The following is a 20,649-nucleotide window of genomic DNA, read 5'->3' as shown; positions in this document are numbered from 1 at the left end:
ATTGTGTTTAATCCCAAAGTGCGAGAAGCTGCTGTTATGGAAAAAAAAAAAAGAAGCCTCTTCCAAATGGACACAGTTCCATCCAGTTAAATACTTATTGTACTGTAAGGAATAGTATGTTTTTAAAATTTCAGTCAAAATATAACCACGCATAAAGTGAATTGCATTCAACAGCACAGAGCTCGATGGAAATCACTGAGCCTACTCAGTGTGATAGCCATCCTGGAGCTATTAAGACATTTGGAAATTGGTACACACAAGATCAACAAACACTTAAAAGCCGAGATCTTATCAATATTCACCTTGCACAGATGGCTTTTATTATTTCTAATTAAGAGTGAGGGACAATAGCACAACAACTCTAACTTATTTAAATAATGTTCTACATTTGGGAAAGAGAGACAGAGAGAGAGAGAGAACTGGTGTTGTTTTCTGTTGATTTTCCCCCCCTTCAATATCAGTGATTCTACAGCTTTTAAATGTGAAGTGGACTGTTTATCTGAAAGTGTGCTGGCAGACTGCCACCATATTTCTAAGATTAAAGAAAGGATTGAAAACAATCAGCTTTCCGAGGAACTGAAACCACCACAATGTGTTTCTGGTTAATTTACAAATACATGTATATATTTAAGGCTAAACTACAGAACCAGAAAATTCCTACTAGTTAGTCTATCACAGGCATTCTTACACTTTATTAGAACAGACATCATATTGAAATAATAAGCATGGGAGGCCTTCATTTCTGCTTTGATCTATATTACTAAATGTCTGACTGGCTCAGATTTAAAATAAACTTTGGTATGTTTGCACTTGAAAACTGGAAAAAGACCACAAGCAAAAATTTGTTGTCGGTTTCCATATTATCTTAGTAAAAGTTATAGTTTAGTCTGTACACTGCTGGATGCCCAGCGAGGTTAGTCCAGTCACCCCTGCAGAGGCTAAACTTTCTGGTAGGAATACGAGTTCTAGTGTGGTTGCAAAGATGGCAAGTCACTCCATCATCACCTAACTACCTGAGATGAATTGAGAACTTCACCTGCTTTGCAAATATCTCGCAGGCAAGTGTCATTATAGCCTTAAATGCTCAGGTATGTGCTGAAGAAGGGCACCACAGGGCTCCTTTTGCTCTGAACACCCAACGGTTGGAATTTCATGACCCAGACCCTGTCAAATGCATGGCAAATAAGAAGGCAGGATTTCAAGATGTTTAATGATGGCTTTTCAGCATTGTCCTGTGTAATTTAAAGTGGTTTTCCTTTTTTTTTTTTCTGTGTAAATGTTGTCACTTAGCTTCCAATAAATTAAGTGACAATTATGCCCAGCACAGTGGGATTTGGTAGTAGACTTGGGAGTTCATATAAATGTAGGTAATAATTTTACTCAGACAGAGGTATAGGTTATAGAATTTCATATAAGATTAGTTTATTTTCTTATTTAGAAAGCTATATTCAGAGGGAGGAACGCAGAGGGGAGTTTCTAATAAGGAGAATCTAAATTATTCACCCTTTAAAAGCATAATGAGTACAAAATGCTAGGGATTGTTTCAAAAGGCAGGATTAAAGAATACACTGACATCCTTTAACTTTTCTCAGCCTATTAAAAGCATCCCTTAATTGTCTGTTTAAATGTTAATCTCAGTAACAAATGAGTTAACAGTCATAAAAAAAGAAAGAGCTTTGAAAATCTCACCACCTCTAAAAATTCCCATTCTACTGAGACTATCTCATCACTTTATTGCCAAGGTAACCATGGGTATCTCATAAACTCCTCAGTGCTACTGGATGGCCAAATAGCAGTGCCACAAGACACTCAGTTCTCTGTCATGGATGATCAAGCCAAGTTCCAGACAACCAACTGAGCTACAAAGTGGGTGCAGTTCTGCTTTTCTGTGGGACTGTGACTCTTTTAGGAAGCAGAAAAAGCACTTGCATTCCACAATTTTCAACATTCGGCAGGAATAGAAAACGCTGTGGGCCCATTCCCCTGACAGACTATGCACTGGTAGGGCTACATTTCAATCATGGTCCTAGTTACCTAAGATATCACCCATCTCATCACACTAAAACCTTTCTAATGTCTTAACTCATGCCATGACACTCTAAATGGTGAAGCAGAAGAGGGTCCTTCACATGCAGTACCAAAGAACCATCATTACTAGGCATGCTTTTAGAAAAGATTGAATGTATCTCCTGAACCAAAAGCTTTTCAAACTTTAATTAAAACTTACCCATTCGATTTAGATCTTTTAGAATAATTACCCTTCTCTGTTATTTACATACATGCTGCCAGACACATTGTAATGGTTCTCAAGCACTTTCTGAGCAGAAAGGCTGTAGTTATACCTCTGTTAAATCCCAGAGAAGACGACCCATATTAAAAACTGTGAACACCTAATAAAGCACCTGGACAGACAGACTGAGCTGGAGAATCACATTAGTTGTGGAAGATCTAACAAAAAACACACCAGCACTCAGTAGCCCTGGTTCCTCCCTATCAATACAGGATAGCCATACTTAACTGCTGGATAGTGTAGAACTGATCTGAGGCATATTTTGCTAGTTGAAGTAAGGCAAGGAGAAATGAAAAAGCAAAGATAGCATAGATACGGAACAAGGCCATAAATACCATATTCCTGTCTCTACCATATCCATGTCTGATGAACAAAGACCAGGAGGACCCACTTTTCTGAGTTTTGCCACTTTAAAGACATCAGGTAACACATTCAAAGAGACAAGCTGATGTGCTAAGGAAGTTCAATATACATGAGAGGGTTGCTGATGACATATGGCTGCTTTTAGACACAGCAGAAAAGAAAGATGACCAGATGTGTGGTTTGCAAAATGAAAGCTTGAGAAGCACACTTACAGGGAAAAAATAGATGTTCTAAGGAAGGGAAGAAAGATTATTAATAAAGTAATATGCAGTATTGTGGTAGAAAAAATCCTATCATTAGAATGGAAACAGAACAATGACAGAAAAACATATTCTTTGGTGCTGAAAGAAGAGAAACAATTTGTAATCTCTTATACAAAATTTTCCCTCTGAAAATTTTCCTTCAAGAAAATTAAAAGGAGGGTAAGCAGCCTGTACAGTGATTTTGAAAATGGAGACTATTCACATGAACAAGAAGTGTGGCAATAAGCATTATCACACATCAAGTACAATTTGGCTCTATTTTCTGTGAAGAAGAACTGCAGCTTCTGATGAAAGCATTAATATATTACTCTTGTCCCAATTTTTTGCAAAACTATCAAACATTTCAGGGGTTTGACACATAAGAATAAACAGACACCTTGGCTCTGGTCTTTAATTCCAAATTTTCAGGCAACAAGTTCCCTGAAATCAGGATAAATACTTGAATGGTCTGATATAATGAATGGAAAAAAGTATCTGTGGAGAAAATGGAAGAATATCTGATACCTGAGGACGGTAGGATGTTTCATGGTGCACTTTTTAAGGCAGCAAAGACATTTAAAAAATCCAAACAAACAAAGCAATGAAAAAGAAAATGCAACAATGACTGCACTGCAAGAAAAATTGCAGTTGCTATCCGTAAGACTCTGAAGCTAGATGAGAGAACTGAAAACATTTCTGCTGCAGTGGAAGGGCAGAGTGAATTACAGAAGAGAGAGACACTCAAAGTTTGACTTAAATTTTGCTGACAGATTAAAAAAAGGTAAAACTGGTAGCTATGGAAAAGATTAAATGATTGGAAAGATTTTAAAAATGCATTTTAGGTAACAAGAAAGTACTGGAGAGAGAGGAACAGTGATATTGGACCAATGGGTTTTCAGGTCAGTCTCCAGACATAAAGCACAATGTGTAGTAATAAAACCAAACAGTATTACAGCAATTTTCTTCTCCTAGATATTATATGTGATCTTCTAGATGTTTGGATATAAAATCCTATTTTCATTGAGTCAGTAAGAGTTTTGCCGTTATATTCCTTAGAATTTGATTTGAAGCCTAATTTAAGAAACTTAACCTTTCAGTAAACATACCAAAATATTACTTTAAGCTTCTGAAATACAAAATCTATATTTCAGACAAATATTTAAGAGTTATCTGTAATATCTTACAAGAATTGTGGAAAAAGACTGGAAAAACAATATGGAAGGCATATTAGAACAGATATACCCCAACAAGAACTAAAATTAAAGACCAAAATCGGCAATGAAGCTGAAACAGTATTTCAAACCACTAAAAAATCAGTATGGTAAAGTAGTCTCAGAAGTAATGAAGTCAAACAAAATGAAAGTACTGTAAATGTTGAAGTAAAAATCATAGCAAGACTGTCCTAAAGTGATGAACAAAGTTAAGCTCTAAAGCAGAAAGATTACTTCTAAACAGTTCCCTCTCTTATTTAGAATGAAGTGTCTCATCAGGTTCTGCTCTCTTAATCTCTTGATAAAAGACCTGGAGCAAATATGGGTGGTGAGAACACCTTACTTCAAGCCAGTTAAGAAAATAATCAGTGCTATAAAAATAGGGCCCCATTTCACTAATATCAGGAGGCAGAGCTGTGTCCCTTTTAATGGCATGGCAAAATAGAACTGTCTGGTGAGCCCTGGATAATTCTTCAAAATGTGAATCTTTACATATTGGCAGACTCATCAGAAATCTCTGTTCGTGCTAAAGACCAGTCCCACCAACACAATTTGGATACAAATATCCACTCTTGACCCTATACAGTCACTGGTTTTGATGTCAGTTACTCCAAACAAAGATCCAGGTATGTGACAACTCAAATTTTGCATTTATTAATTTCCACAGTGGTTTTCCACAATTACCTAAATAATTGGCTATGACTGAGGCAGATGATAATTTAATACAAGATATTTTTACTTAGCCTTTCTGATTTGGGGTAGGTATTTGTGAGTCATATAGAAATGTTTAGGAATGGAAACAGCATTAAATATTAAGCAGTGGCACTCACACAGTACAGTTACAACTGTCTTTGATGGTTAAGCTACCTTACGGAACAATTCTTTTTTCAAGATTGGATAAGCCAGAGAATCTCAGATTATGTGTTTGAAAAGTCCAGGACCACATAAGGATTTTCACAAATCTGTCCCCAAACAATCCCCGTGCTCTGCTTTGCAGTATACTGAGGGTATCAGTTCCTACAGGGCTGATTTAATTGAATTTGAACCCCTGTCTAACCTATGGAGCTGGTTCTTTTTTGATTGCCCTAAACCAAATTCTTACAGAAAATGGTTTACAAATGCATTATGAAAGAATGCAGAGTTCACAAAGCCATAAAGATAAAGCCCAGTTTCATTTTTTTCTACACTATAGACAGGATTTACAATTGATAGGAAAAAACCCCATGTCCACGATGAATGATAATGGGCAAGGAGCTAGGATGTTCAATCAGTAGCTGGCTTCTGTTAGCTGGGATAGAGAACTGCATAAATCAAGGATTCAAGGAAACACAGGATAGGGATAATATAACATGTAAATGAGAACAAACATGGCTGTGAAAAGATTAAATACCTTAAATACCCAAGAAGCAGAAATATTTTCTTAATTATTTCAAAGGAAAGAAAGATTCAGAATTAATCTGATCTAAACATGTGAAGCCCCAGAAGCATGAGTGTTAAATAGATTGTCATCGTGCAAAAGAGTGTGTAACATATTGTGGACTATTTAGTGAAGTATCCACTGCTGAATGTCCAGAAAAGTTTTCTTAACTTCAGCAATACATTGCAAAGCCTAATTTAATGAGGAAGGCAACATGGATTTATGACAGCAAGGTCTTTCTTAATTAACTTCCTAGTGTTGTTAAATAGTGTTATCACCAGAGCAGAGGAATGGAAATGCCACAGATATTATCTCTTTCAGTTTTATTACAGCACTTGATATAATTTCAGATTAAAGACTATAAAGTAGAAAAATGTCTCATAAACAAGTAACAACAAGTGGTGGGTTAAGCTGTGAAGAGTGAGGAGACTCTTCGCACTTTTATGTGTAATTGAGTTAAGCAACAATATTAGATAAAGCTAGAAATACAAAAGATTCATGCACTGTTAGGCATGAAAGGTATGCTAAAGGGCCAACCTACCACCCCACAAAGGCAACAGAAGTTCTCTGAGGACATCAATGGAAGCTGAATTGTAAATTTATTAGCCTTTACTGATTAATATAGAAAGCCTTCTTTTTTGAGATGCAGATGCTGCTACATAAATTGTGAAAAAATGGTGTAGAAAGTTGTAATCAATGTTTTCTGAAACATCTTGGTATAGCACATGAGTGAAAGTATCAATAAGCACAAAAATGTATAGTGTTATCTCCCTCACCACCACCTTGCTGGATGAAAGTTCAAGCTTTGTTAGAGGTCTTTAGTTAATCCACAATCCTTCAGGTTCTGCTGTTTTGAGGATTTTGGGCTCATCTTTTGCTTCTGCTCTAATTCAGAGCTAATGTGCACCCACCAGGCTAAATAAAATCAACAAAGTTGAATAGAACATCTTAATTTTTCACTTGACTACACAGGTGGAGTAGGCAGGGTGAATCACATCAGAAATGTGATACTAAATACTCTGAAGCCTGTAGAACACAGGCACAGGTTAAGTCACAAGTACGGAATTATTTGATGTGAATTAGGTACTGATACTGCCAAAATTGCTGTGCATCTATCTTAAAAGAAAAGCTAAGCTATCCAGAACAGATGTCTTCATCACCAAAACTTATAAACCAAGAGAATGATGCAACTGACTTGGAAAACTAATGCTATGATTTAATCTGTGTTGTGTTAGAAACGGAAAGTTCGATTTTTAAAACATTTTCTGTGCCACATTCTGGCAGTGATACTTACACAGTGCTATTAAGCAGCACTTTATTCCATCTGGGAACCCTTTGAGTTGGGTTACACACAGAATAAAACACTAATCAGTACAAGTAAGGTCTGGCTCTAGGTTTGGCTCATAGACAGAAGACTGGAGAGAGAACTTTGTTTTGGTTAGTCTCTGAGTAGGAGACTTTGAATTTCCTTTTTACCTAAGCTACATCTGCTGAGCTAGTTTATTACAAAAGAAATGGGAACTATGGCAATACATAGCTCCGAGTGTCTCCCATTCATACCATAAATATGTGAGGCCATGGCTCTGGGCAAGCTTTTCAACACATTCAGTAGCAGGATTTGATAGAATGCAACAGCTAACTCTCATTGCACCTCTTAATTTGCTTGCTGGAACTTGGCAATTTACCTTTCAAGAGCCACAGACCAAGTGGATATCTGTTTGGCACACACAAAAGTTCTTTTCAGGGATCTAGTGAAAGGGTAAGGTATGGACTGCAGCTTAATGAAGTTATAAGCTAGTGACATATCTTGCCAGAAAATATTCATGATCTACTAAAAGGAAAGAAGACTAGTCATCACAAAATAAAGGTTTATGTTTTAATTTTTAATGTATATATTTTAATTTGTATTTAGCTGATTTATACATACATATGTATAGATATATGTATACGCACACACACACTGAATCTGCGAAGCAAAGGCAATGGCTGCAACAACTTTGGTGGTGAAAAGACTCCACACTAATAGTGAAACCCTGAACCATTCATAGGTGAGGCCAGGTTTATTTGGCAGTTCATCTGAGTTTTGGCAAACGTTGTAAGACTTGGGGCTGCAGGGCTGCAATCGATGCTTTCATGTGGCAGCTCGGTGAAACTGCTGTGGTTCGGGCTGAGTCTCGCACTACGTCTGAACCCAAAACCTCAAAGATGAAATCTAAGCCATGAATTTACATAAATTTACAAACATTTCCAAAATTCTGCAAAGGGAAACTGCAGCTCAGGTCTTCAAAGGATATCTATCTATTTTCCAAAGCATATGTAGATTCTGTTTGCTATTTGCCGAGTGAGTCCAGAAGAGAAAACTATTTGCTCTCTTCTTCCTGGAAAGGCCCCTTTTCTGCATCTGAGTGGAATTGCAACAAGCTGGCCAGCTACTGGTGACTGTTATGAGGTTTAGAGCAGAAATCATGTTTTATGGTTTTGGGAGTGCGAGGTTGAGGGCTTTGAATTGAAAAGGCCCTTTTGGACAAGGATAGAATACAGGTCTAAAAAGAATGAAGCCTCTGAAAAAGCATTATGCCTGATTTAAAGCATTTACTAGTGCTCATGCCTCTTCTTTAAAATGTTATGATTATGATTACATTTGAATTTAATCAACTTCTGAAGGACAGCTAAGGTATGTGAGATGAGAACATGGAAGAGGAAGTAGCTTTGCGAGGTATTTTTAAGGATAGTAAAAAGAGGGATGCTAATGCAGCAAGACACAGGCTTTATTTTGGTAAAGGATTTAACTCACTCTCAGGAAGGCAACTTGGAATAGAAATGTGAATCTGGGGAAGTCAGGGTAAAAGGTGGCTGAGGAGCAGAGAAGGGCTTTAGAGCAGAAAGTGTGGGTGTCAGGAAGTCCTACAGCCAGAGGGACTGATACTGCCAAAATTGCTATGCATCTATCTGGTTTTCAGCAGGGCTGAGATAGGAATGATGGGAAAGGAAGCATTTTCAAATCACATTAGGGTTTGACCCACACCTGGGCATCTCTGGTTTGTTTCAGAGTTCCTCTGTAGAGATTGAATTAATTTATTGATAAGCCTCTGATTTTATAAAGTATTAGAGGCCTCGGGAAGTTATTGCAGGTGGTTTATAATCTCAGTTATTTGGGGCTTGCACATTTTTTCCATATTTGTTTGTATTTGCACAACTTGCCAGTAACAATAGGTGTAACAATATATACTACACATTGATGTTCTGCCTACCACTCCCACTGAGCACAATATGCTGATTTCCCTAGGCTTAAAATGGAAAAAGCATGAAAACACAGATACATACACAACCCATCACATACATGCTTAGGAAACAGTAGATAGCAACATCTGCCATAGATCTGTAACATTTTAAAAATATTTACTAGGAAAATGTTAGAAGAATGTATAATATTTACACATAGAAAGTCATGATCCAAAGGGGTTTTTTTCAGAAGTGTGTGCTGTTTTGCTGTACGGCAGGTGCTCTGAGCTACCAAAGAAGCAAGAATTTGCTTCTTTGGTAGCTCAGAAACATTTAGGAACCTGAAGACAAAACTATGCCTGATTAAAAGAACAGGAGTTAGGTGGCCAATTCACCTGATTCCACTGGGAGCTAGGCATGCAATATATTTTGTTACTTTTGACAATTTCAGAAGGTTTCATCTGCGTATTTAGTCACCTAAATGTATTTAAGATCTGGTTTAACAGAACCTGTTGACCTTTCCATTTAAGATTGGATGCCCTCCCCAGGGACCACCATCTTGCTGAACTTCCAGTTCATAACTACCCACTACCTCTAAGTGGGAATAATCTCTCTCAGTGTTTTGGGAGTTTCTGGAACCCCCATAAATTCTTAGGAAATTAGGCAACTTAAAATTAAAGCCAAGCAATTTACTTGATCTTTTACTGCCCATTTCTTCTGGGTAGCTTTTTTATAAAATCTCCTTACAATCAATAAAATATATTTATAACAAAGTACCACACTCCTACCAACAATCTGTGAGCTGGTGCATACACTTCACGGCTTATAAACTGACACACTGTAATAGCTGCACAGTTTTTAGCAGCTGTCTCTCACACCATGTGTCCTGCCCAAGTAGAGACTGAAATTCAGACATGGTGTTCAAACACTGGGATTATCCTGTAATTTTCTGAATAGATGGCAACCATATGATAATTAATTCTCTAAAACCAAGCGGGGAGAAACAGCTGAAAAGGGGAAGGTTTTTTACATTGCAAAGAAGATGCAATACCCAGGGGACTTTCAGATATTCTGGTCGTGGGTATAGACAGGATAAGAACTTCAATAGTAAACAGATAAACTGATATTCTGTTCCTATCCATTCTTCAGTTTTGGAAATTATTTGTGACTTTCATAACAAACATCAGGTGAGTATGTACATCCATTCTTACTCTTGACTCTAAATGTATTTATGGAAAAAAGGAGTCCAGAAATCTGAATTCTATACTGATTTTAAAGAATTGATCTCCTTTTTGCTTTTTACCTGAATGAGGTTAAAAATCCTCTCCTGCAAATTGCAGAAAGAACTCTTAGAGCCTGGCCTTCTACCTTAAGCACATTCCACACAATGTTTATAAAATTATTTTTTCAGCCTTAAAAGTACTACTCTTTCCATCTTTGTGATTAACTTGTCCCTACTGGCTCTGCAAAGTAGTGACAGGACAGGAAGTCACTCATCCCAAAAGCTCACAGACCCTGCTAAACGGTTTTAACTCTGTTCCTTAAATGAAGGGGGAGAAGCAAGATTTTGTCCTTTACTCAGAAGCAGTACTAAGATGGTCAAATTTGCATCTCTTATATGCAGGAACAAAAGTTTTGAGTAATCTTAATCTATATGCTGTTTTCTTGGCTTTCTAGCCACAGTTGAGTTGGCTCATGCAGTTATTGGAATTAAGAACTGACTTTCAGCAAATCACTTGATTTGCATAACATACCTGCTTTTTACAGTGATTTCTTCAACAAAATCTTAACAAGTTGACTTATTCTTTCTTTTATTCCACTTTTTGATAGTACATAGTGCTGAAGTTGGCAGATCTCCTTTACAAGATTTTAAATTTTCATATTCTGCTGAAATTCAGAGGAAAAGTTGAACATGCTCTTAGCATTACAAAAGACTTGTGCCATTTTCATGTTTAGCTTGAGAAACTTGCCAGTAAATTAAGTTGAAGAATTACCATAACTTAATATTTGTGTGTATTTAGAATACTTTCCAGACAGGAATCTCAAATGTCTTCATGAATGTTAAGGAATACAAGCAATGAAAACATCACTCCCTGGAAGAAGAAAGCAAGAAAGGAAAAAAGAAGCTGATTTTGGATGAATAAAGGGAGGCCTAGAGATACCAAGTGCCTGACCCAATGTCAAGAGAGAAAAAATACACAGCTGATGGCAGAGCCAAGGGATGGGCTTGCAGAGTATAGCAATAGGTTTCTGCATCAAGAAAAGACACCTCAATCAGAAACCAGATTTTTAAGAGCACAATCAAAACCCTCTAGTTTTATAAGACAGGCACTTAAGATCGACGACTGATGAATGAGTGATTATATTTCTCTAACTACAAAAGGTAATACTTGCATTTTGTTTGAGTACAGAATAATTCCTGAAATAATTAAACAAACAGAAATGGTTAGGACATGTTGGAAGGACTGATATTATGGCTGATTTTCAAAGAAGTTTTAGGTTTAGAGGTGTTAATTCTATCAAAAAAAAAAAAAAAAAAAAAAAAAGAAATGGGTGTCAAACTCCCTCAGGCCTCATTGAAATTCTCAGCTCATATCACTGCGACTGATTGCATAGGAACACAAATTGGAGTTAAAATGGGATTTAATTCTGTCGTGTACGTATGCTCATTTTTTTACTGCTATCCTTCATTCACTGTTTTTTTTTAAAAAGCACCTTTCATTCAGTGATTTGCAGTAATAAAACAGCCACAGAGAAAACACTCCTCATTCCATACCCCCCAAAATCCAAAAATATTAAAAAGGAATAATAAGCAGTGGACCATAGCATCAAGTGCCTTGAATTGACACCACTTCTTTGCCAATTTAAACTAGCTGCGTACGTGGTCTTTTTTGTGTTTTCTGAGGTTATTCTCAGCAGCACCTGCACAGTAAATAAAGGTAAAAGTGCAACAAAATAGACTCAGACATATCAGCGAATGAGGAGCTCTGCTTCCCATATACATTAGTGAACTTTTCTCCTGACAAACAGGCTATCACCGTATAATGGGCTTTTCCTGAAGTTTACTGCGGCACTGTTTATAATAACATTGCATCCAGCCTGCCTTGTTGGTACTTTTGCATTGCAGGGTAACAGTTCTGAGGTGGCAGCAAACAGCTTCCGTGCTTGTGTCAGGAGAAATAAAACTGTTATTATTTCATACACTTCAGAGGCCACACTCGAACTCAGCAGCTCTGCAGAGCTGTTGTGAACAGAAAGCTCTGCTGTAGAACACCGGGCTGCCCCCTCAACAATAAACCGTCTTCTCTCCCCTCTGTGTTTGGCTTCCCGCCAGTTGCCCATTTGCTTTACACCATCAATTTATATTCACTGAGATGGTGTAAGGTTCTAGAACAGCACTGATTATCAAATCTGCCTGCCAAACATATGAGCAGTAAAAGCTGGTCTTCCAGAGTCCTACATGTATCATCCAAGGGCCCGATCCTGCAAGCTCGCCCGACAGGGAGCAGCGCTCAGATCAGCCAAAGTCAACAGAGCCCCGAATTCACAGCAGCAAATGCCACTGCTGGCAAAAAGTGCTAGTGGGCTGAAGTCCTCAATGGCTTGGCTTTCCTGCACAGAGTCTTAAAGGAGTGATTTTCAGTAACCCCACCAAGGCACAAGCCCTGGCGGAGTCGTCAGAGAGAGCTTGTAGCTTTTGTCACATATTTTGATTACTATTTCATTCAGCAGCAATTTGCCAGATGACACTATCTCTTCTGGTATATGTGACGCAGCTTTTAAAAAGCCTTTAGAATAGCCATGCAGTCACTCATTCCTTGCTAATCCCAAAAGCTGAAAAACCAAAAAGCTCTTGCCTTCGTACCCCCTCCCTCATCCAAAACAATCCAACATCAGAGTTCAAACAAAATTAAAATTTTTGTCACTTTAGAAAAAGACTTTAAAAGGAATACACAGGCTGATCTTTTTATGCTTTAAAGCCTAAGAAGCATGCAATTCTCGCTTCCAAACTTTCTACTTAATCAGGAGGTCTAGGAATTTACTTATTTAAATGGAAGCTTATATTCTCAGAGGAAAGAAAAAACAATATTTACAGCTGGGATGGTTCTTTAGAAAGACACCAAATGTCATGAGAGCAGCATTCACGAGGACTGAAAACACTGCATTAACAATGGATTTTAGCAAATTAATTAGCCTTGCCCATTTTAATTTATCTTTCACAATGCTCTAAGCTTGTGAGAATCAGCCACAATGGGTTTTGTTCATAAGTTACTTTGCATCTAAAAAGAATTAGAATATTTCATGCTTGCTTTTCCGTGTGGTCATATATTGGCAATCCTAATTTGAATCCTTTCACCTCGTGTGCAATTAGTTCTCACGGAAGCCAACAGACGTCATCCATACGTAAGGAAAGTGGGATGGATCCTTAATGAGTGGGAAGTAAATGTAACAATGAAATAGCTAATGAAGAGGTTTTACAGAAACAATGCAGCTTTCTGGATTTGAAACAAACTGGTAGAGATAAATACATCTACCTACTCTTTACTTCAGAGCTGTAATATTGGGCTCACTTAATGCATTCAGAAGTATGCATGCGTTTTCCAAATGTTTCCTAGCTATATTAATCACATCTCGATCCTAAAATGAACCCTGTGCAAGAAGACTTATGCACATCCATAGTGTTATCTGGAAGATTACAGCCTTTATTGCTGACTATTTGTAAATAAGGATAAAAGTCAGCGTAGGCATCTCTTCAAATGCAGCTTTAAAATACCATATGTCCTTATGCTTGTGTTATGTGATGAAACCTGACAGATCAAAGGACCAGATTTCCCACTCTACATTGATTATTTACTATCATTCATTTTCATGCATTTTAATATGTGGTATCTACATTTAGGTTCTTGAGAGCCAGAGAGAATTCAAGCTGCAATACTTGGATCCAGACTCTGAACTTCACATAGCTTGGGGATCTGGCATTTTGGTTCAGCTTTTCCATTATGTAAACAACAATGTATGTCAGATGAAGTCCACACTGTCTTCAAGCCTGCTCAAGCTGTCTTACCCCTTTTCTCCTCTCCAATAAATTCACCTTTTCTCCCTCCAAAAAGGAAAAAAATTCATTTCACAGCTAGAAATTCATAACAGATTTTGACTGCAGGCATCTATCCTTCAAATCACTGTGTAAGTCAGTGGCAGGCCATGTTGTCTTTCTAAACACAAACTAACAGAGTGACCTGATAGAGAAAACAACAGGGCTTCTGACACTTCTTTTATTGCCCACTCATAAATTCATAAAGGGATGGATACTATCACCAACTGGTAAGTTTGCTAGATAAACAGCAACACCAATTTAATGGCTTGCGTACACATCGTAAAACAGAGAATCTTTATACAAAGAAATCAGATAAATCAAACATGAGCTGAGTCTTAGAGGGAAGCAATTAAAGCTTTAAGGTAAAGTTGCTGAGGGAAGGCCCTGTATCACATTATAGTGTATAATAGAAAATGTGTTAACATGGAGTACAGTATGTGAAATTAAATTAATTAGTAATATAAAACACTTCTAAAGCAGCATGTCCATTGACAGATAAATAGATTAAACATAAGAGATAAATAACCCATTCAGAGATCTCAGCTCTTTTTTTTATCAAAGAGAAGAAATGAAAAAGAAATCAAACTTCCTAAAAGACAGAGGTGATAAAAGCATAGCTAAAATAGACATTTTAAAGCCGACTTGCTCGCCCCAGGCTAGTGATTGAAAAGAAAAAGCATAGCTGGACCATAAAAAACCTATTGGACCATATTTCATTTGCTATAGTATATTTAAATGTTTCACTGCACACCAATTTAAATCTAGTGCCTTATAGGCTAGTATAAAATACCTCAAGCTGTACTACTTTCTGAGCAACTGTAAAGAACCTTTCTTTGAGAGAGGCTTCTTACAAATACCTCACATAGCCTTTCTTAGGGTTAGAAACATAAGGCTGAATGGGAAATTTTTTTCTGCTTCTTTTTCCCCCAACCAAAACAAGCACACGACCTTTTAGGCTTAAGGGCTGCTAGCACAATACAGACTGGAACAAGAGGAGCTCCCAGAGCCCCCATACAAAAGCCTAACATGTTCTCCAAATTCCAGACATTTGTACCAGGTACAGTTCCCCATGTAAAGCCCAGTCTGAGGGGTCTCTACTTGGATTTTCTGGCATGCAACTGGTGGAATTCAAGGAAACATTCAATTAATTGCATTTAAAATCCATACCTGCCTCTTATTCTTCACTGATTGATTCTGTACATCTCTCTTTTAAGTTTCTACTAATTTCCCAAAAAACTTCTCCAGTTCCATCTGAGATAGCAACATACAGCTGACAGTTAAGCACCTCCCTCATTCCAATTTGCCTGATGAAATAACCTGATAGCACAGAATGTGGGACAAAACTACTTCCCTCAGGTTATATTGTGGTCACTTCCCAGAGACATCTTTGGTGGTACAGACTCTAACTCAAGGATCTGAGGTTTATGTCTCTGGCACTCAATATGCTGAAGTGTCGTTTGCTCTCGACCACCTGAATTAGGTGAGGAGTGCAAAAGTTACTGTGTGAATTGACAATCACCTTGATTCCAGTGTGGAACTTGCCATCCAGAGGAAAGTAAGTTTTGTTTTGGTGAGAGTAGGCTTCATTCCAACAGTGATATCCCACACTTAGCCATCATAATACAAAATGCTTTTAAATCTTCCCTTAGGGAAATGTAGTATCCACTATTTCTGTAAAAAATGACTGGATGGGACATAAACGTAAGTATTCTAGATATATGTCAAAATGAGCTGTTTCTCCAGCAGCCTCAGAAATGTGCATTGTTGCTTTAATACAGATGGTTAGAATTTGTTTTAGTTAGATTTGTCTGGGTACTACAGAAAAAATATAACCTGTAGCTCTTCTGTAAAGCAGAATGCAAAGTCAGTATCCACCTGCTGGAAATTCTGACACTGCAGAGGGGCACTTTATCAGGATATTACGAAAAAGCAGAAGTTAGTGACACATCCAAGGGTGAAGAGAGAGGGCACAGGACAAACTCTGAATGAGTAAATCACACAACTCTACAATTCAAATTTTAAAAGCATTTTGAGCAAGTTAGATACAGAAATTAAAGCGGCCCTGAAGCAACTTTAGTTTACATGATGGGGTGATTTGCTATCACTACATAACTGCCAAAGCCTCACTACATTTGGCAACACCACAGAAGTAACCTTCTCATACAGGCAAATCACTCACTAGTAATACCTGCACTGAATTAATCTGTATAAGAATTTAAATACAACGAGTGCATTTAAAGACAAATTCTCTCCTCATGAGCAGTGCTAAAAACTGGCAGCAACTTACTACCAGTCCCTCTCTTCCTAATTTCTGGAAAAGGACTCCTAAATTTTGACCCTTCAGTTTATTTCAGACAGAACAGGTATTCCTCTTGTAAGGCAGTATTTCCATTTGCTAAACTTTGCTTTCTAAATTGATATTTAGTCTGCAGAATGTTTGCCCAAGCCTCAATTATTTTGGAAAGTTTTAGCAAAAAATGATTCAGCCATTTCTGAAAATGAAATGAAGGAAAAATATTGGTATGTTGTTTCTCGCTATATTTAATTGAGGAGAATGTGCTTTGGAACAGAAGCATAACATTTGGAGAAGGGATGGCCCTGCTCTTGGGGATGCGCCTTTTGCCATCTCTTTGAAAATCCACCCACATTTGGCCAAGCTATAAACCTTTGAAAATTTTCAATTAGCACTAGTTTAGTAAAGACATTTAAGAGTTTGTCAGCTAAATACTTCAAAGACTCCATCTGTACTGAACATGCTCCAGCCTGTACATGCTGGCATCTGCAGCACCCCCACAGAAAAAGGGAGTGTGCACTGCTCCAGCTCTGAGCAGGACTTCCTTTGAAATGGTCCCTCTCCATTGCTGTGGGCCTTCCCAGACCAGGGACTCCATACAGGGTGCTGTCACCTGGTTCCTCTCCATCCCACATCTGTGTGGCAAGAGGGACCACAGGGGAGTATGTAAAGCTGTGTGGCATTTTCCTTCTAAAGTTTGCCACCAAAGTCTGCCATTACAAAAAGCCTTCAAGGGAGTTCATTAGTGGGGGGCTCCTCTTTTGCAATGAAATGGCAGCTGAGCCAGGTCCCAGCCCCTCATCTAGTCTCCATCACCTGTGTCACCAGCCCTGATATTTCGTTTTCCTTCATCATTTCCCTCATCCCACTTCAGTCCCAGGCTTCAAGTCCAGCAGCTGCTTCCTTCTATTTCGCTCCTACTAGCCTAATTGATTCACAGCCACCTTCTCCCAGTGCTCCAATTCTACTCCTCTGCAGCTGGAGTCTCCCCATTTCCAGGGTACTGTCATCCTCCCTGCTCAGCCATTCCTCCTCATCTCCTCCCTTGTTTCACAGTATCTGTCAGTGTGACACAAATTACATCCTTCACTCCCTTGGACAGCTTTTGTCCCCTCTGCAGTTAACTCTGGCAGCTTCCTCCATCCCAGTCCTGGGTATCAGAAGGAATCCTAGGAATGAGATAATGGTTCATTGCTTCAGTGCCTGGCTATGACTCCCAGCTACTTGGAAACAGACTTGCAATAGACCAGCTAGTCCCACTACCGCACAAGTGCCGTTTCACAAGCACAAGGTTGTGTGGGATTCATGATTCTGGCTATTTAACACTAAAATTCTGAAGGTTTAGCCATCCAAACTCAGAAAGACTTCAGTAAGCATCTGTGAATTGTAATATTGCTAACACTTAGCTGTGGAAAAACTGTTGCATTTTTATAAGGAAAGCAAAAGCACACTCCTAACATTGACCTGTAAAATCCTTCCCTCTTACAAACTAAAGTCTCTAGCATTAATTAAGTTAAATATTGTGTGCTATTTTTTTCCCCCCAATATATTTTGTCTTAATTTTTTCTTGACATTTTAGCTTTTACAGGTCTGAAACAGGACACTGAGAATGAGTTCATTATGCTATTTTGAAGCTATTGGTATGCCCTGAATCTCAGAATCAGAAACTAAATGTTTTAAACCCTAAGACTGGCAGTATCTATAGGTATGACCTTTTATTTCAAAGACAGTACTTCTAAACAGAACTCATTATATATGTAATATAACTGTGTAATGTGTCAGGTGCTTGTAGGGCATTTTAATTGGATAAAGTATGTAATTTTGTGTACATCTTTATAGTACCTCTAAGCTCTCTGAAAAGTTTAGCTTGTTTGTCTCACATGGACAAATGTTGTGAACAGATTTACTTTTTTCTGCTTACTTTCCCTGCTTTTCCATCAGCTCTACTGGTCAGAGCAAATGTAAATCAACTTTATTAGTCAAAACAGTTAAGATAGTTCTTGATGTTGGAGATTTTTTTATCAGTAAGAAGAGTACTGTTAATTTAATTACCTAATACAACACTTTGTCTCAGAGGTGTTGTATCCATTGCACTGTATTTTATAGATCACTAAGCAGCATTAATTGAAGCCCAATTCCTTCAATTTGGCTAGGGGAGGACTTTATACAAAACAGGCTTTCTATTGAGGGAAAGAGAAGATGAAGACCAAAAGAACAATAAAAATGTACTTTGTATTATTTTAATTATCCATTTTTGCAATTCATGGCAACATGGAGAGCTTGAAAGCTGAGCTTTATCTATCTACCAACTCCACAAACCTGCAAAGTTCTGGCCTCTGTCTTCTCCCTGGATAAGCTGACTAATGCTCAAAGATTACTATGGCCCAACTGAAATGGCTTAGCTGATCTGGAAAAGTCAAGGAAAGCATTTCAGTTTGGGAGGATTTTATTGGAATGGCTGCACATATGAGTAAAGTCACTTCACGTTTTTCTGGGTTAGAATTAAGATTATAATATTGATTCCAGGAAATAATTTGTGACTTCCTTCCTGAAAGTCTGTGTGGCATCTGATCATAGGAAAGAGTCCATTAGACTAGGAACAAAAGGCTTGACAGAATCAAAGTGTTTGCTTCTTCTGCAGCTCGTGTGTTGCAAGTAGGACAAGGCTGCACAGCAGCACACAGCACCGAGCTGTCAAGTTTCAGACCTAGTGGGCTATGCAAGCTGATGGAAAATTTTCTATTTTGGTTTTATTTCTCTTCAGGGCTGGTGTGCTTATAAGATGGGATCAATGCTGTATGTTACTTTGTCCACTCTGAGCACTCTGCTCTTCATATACCTACATTTTGAGGAATTCCAGGAAAATGAATGAAAAAAACCAAGAAAATGAGACACTTAACTGACAGATCACGATTTTTAAAACAACCAATCAAACAAGCAAACCAGCAAGTAGATCTTTCAAATCTAATGAAAAAGAAAAAATCTAAAGAAGAAAAATCAACACCAATGGAAGCAAAGTTCTATCAAAGGTTATGTTTTCCAATAAATGTTTTGTAAATTTATTTACACAGTCTTACAATTAAAAATACTAAATCAATTTCCACAATGTGAAAAAACACTGAATTAGCTTTTTAGGCATGGAATTCCCAAAAAATTGCCTCTCTATAAGTTTGTAAAACAAAAATCCACATTTGCTGAAATATAAGGCCTTTTTGCTTACAAACTTGGCACTTGGAAAATGATTCTTTTTGGCACGTGAAAGACAAAAACTGTCTGCTGTAGAAAACTGCTTGGATATTGAGCACTAAAGGAAGAAGTTTTTAAAACTTCATGGAAAGGAAAGATTTTTAGAGCACAGTTGGATAATTTGTGCAATCTCTGCATTGCGTGTCTGCATGGAAATCCCCAGCTCTTTCAGCATCTTGGAAAAAAATTTCAAAAGTGATACAAAATCATCCTGAGGAAAGTCAAGGTCTGAGGCCCTGTCTTCCTCCCATTAGATTTAATAGAAAATAAAAATAAATCCTATTGTTTGTCCTCTTGTCTAAGACAAGGCTGGGAATGAGGTGTGGAAACTAAACCACGTTTTCAAGCTTAAAGGTAGCCCTTTTAGGTCAGGGCTCTGGCACACCAGCAAGTCATTGCAGGAAATGCAAATTGCCACTTTGCATTGCAGTGACCTTTCTGTTGATAGGGGACTTCTGTCTCCAGGGCTGACAACCTGGCAAATTTCACATCCATTAAAAAAAAAAAATCACACAAAAAATTAAACAAAACCAGAGCTGAGGAAAAGCACATCAGTGTAGAGGCTCTATTTATAGAGGAATTTGGACCTTCTGTGATGTATTTTAAGTGCTTTTCTTTTTCCACTCAATACATTAAAGGGACATGATCAAGGCTAAAGAAACTAAAATTAGACCTGCCAGCTGTGTTTTGGTTTGTGAGTATTCACAGGTCATGCTGTCCCTGTGCACTCACTGTCTGATCCATTCCCTGAAGGAGGCAAAACACTGGAATGTAAAGGAATTCTGATACCCCTTATGTACTTCAGTATAGTCTCTGCTCTCCTCAGAGTAAATTAGACAGGCAGAAAGAAGCAAGCAGACACATACCTCTTATCTTGGAAAAAGCATGGGGATCTTGGATTGTTATTTTATTCTTAGCATCTATGTTTGATCTTTCATTTTGGGGAAAATGATAGGTTTAAAAAGTTTATACAGGAAAAAATACAGTAATATGCTGAAACATATTTGATTTTGGGTCAACTGTGCTATCTTTCACAACATTTTCTGAAAATATCTTACCCTTCTATAATCCTGCCAATGCAAGCTGAGCTTTTTGTCTCCTAAATCATTCATTAAACTGCCAATTTTCCACCTAATAGCTCAGCTAATTACTGAAAAGCAGCTCTAGATAGTTTGCAATTGCTCTATAAAACTTACTATTAAAATTTCGAGGGGCAGTTTATCCAAGAGGCATTAATTTGACCTCTAATTTTCAGGTGGTGCAATCCTAA

At 37.8% G+C, this 20,649-nt stretch overlaps 1 protein-coding gene across 6 annotated transcripts in view; it reads right to left on the bottom strand.

Annotated features, from left to right (window-relative positions):
* MEIS2 (Meis homeobox 2) overlaps window positions 1–20,649 on the bottom strand; it is a 173,703-nt gene that overhangs the window by 65,256 nt on the left and 87,798 nt on the right. The gene's annotated exons all lie outside the window — the stretch shown is intronic.

The sequence above is a fragment of the Serinus canaria genome, chromosome 5 (genome assembly GCF_022539315.1).
Source record: "Serinus canaria isolate serCan28SL12 chromosome 5, serCan2020, whole genome shotgun sequence".
NCBI lineage: Eukaryota > Metazoa > Chordata > Aves > Passeriformes > Fringillidae > Serinus > Serinus canaria.
Note: the sequence above shows the minus strand (reverse complement) of the source record. Positions and strands in the feature narration are given on the sequence as shown.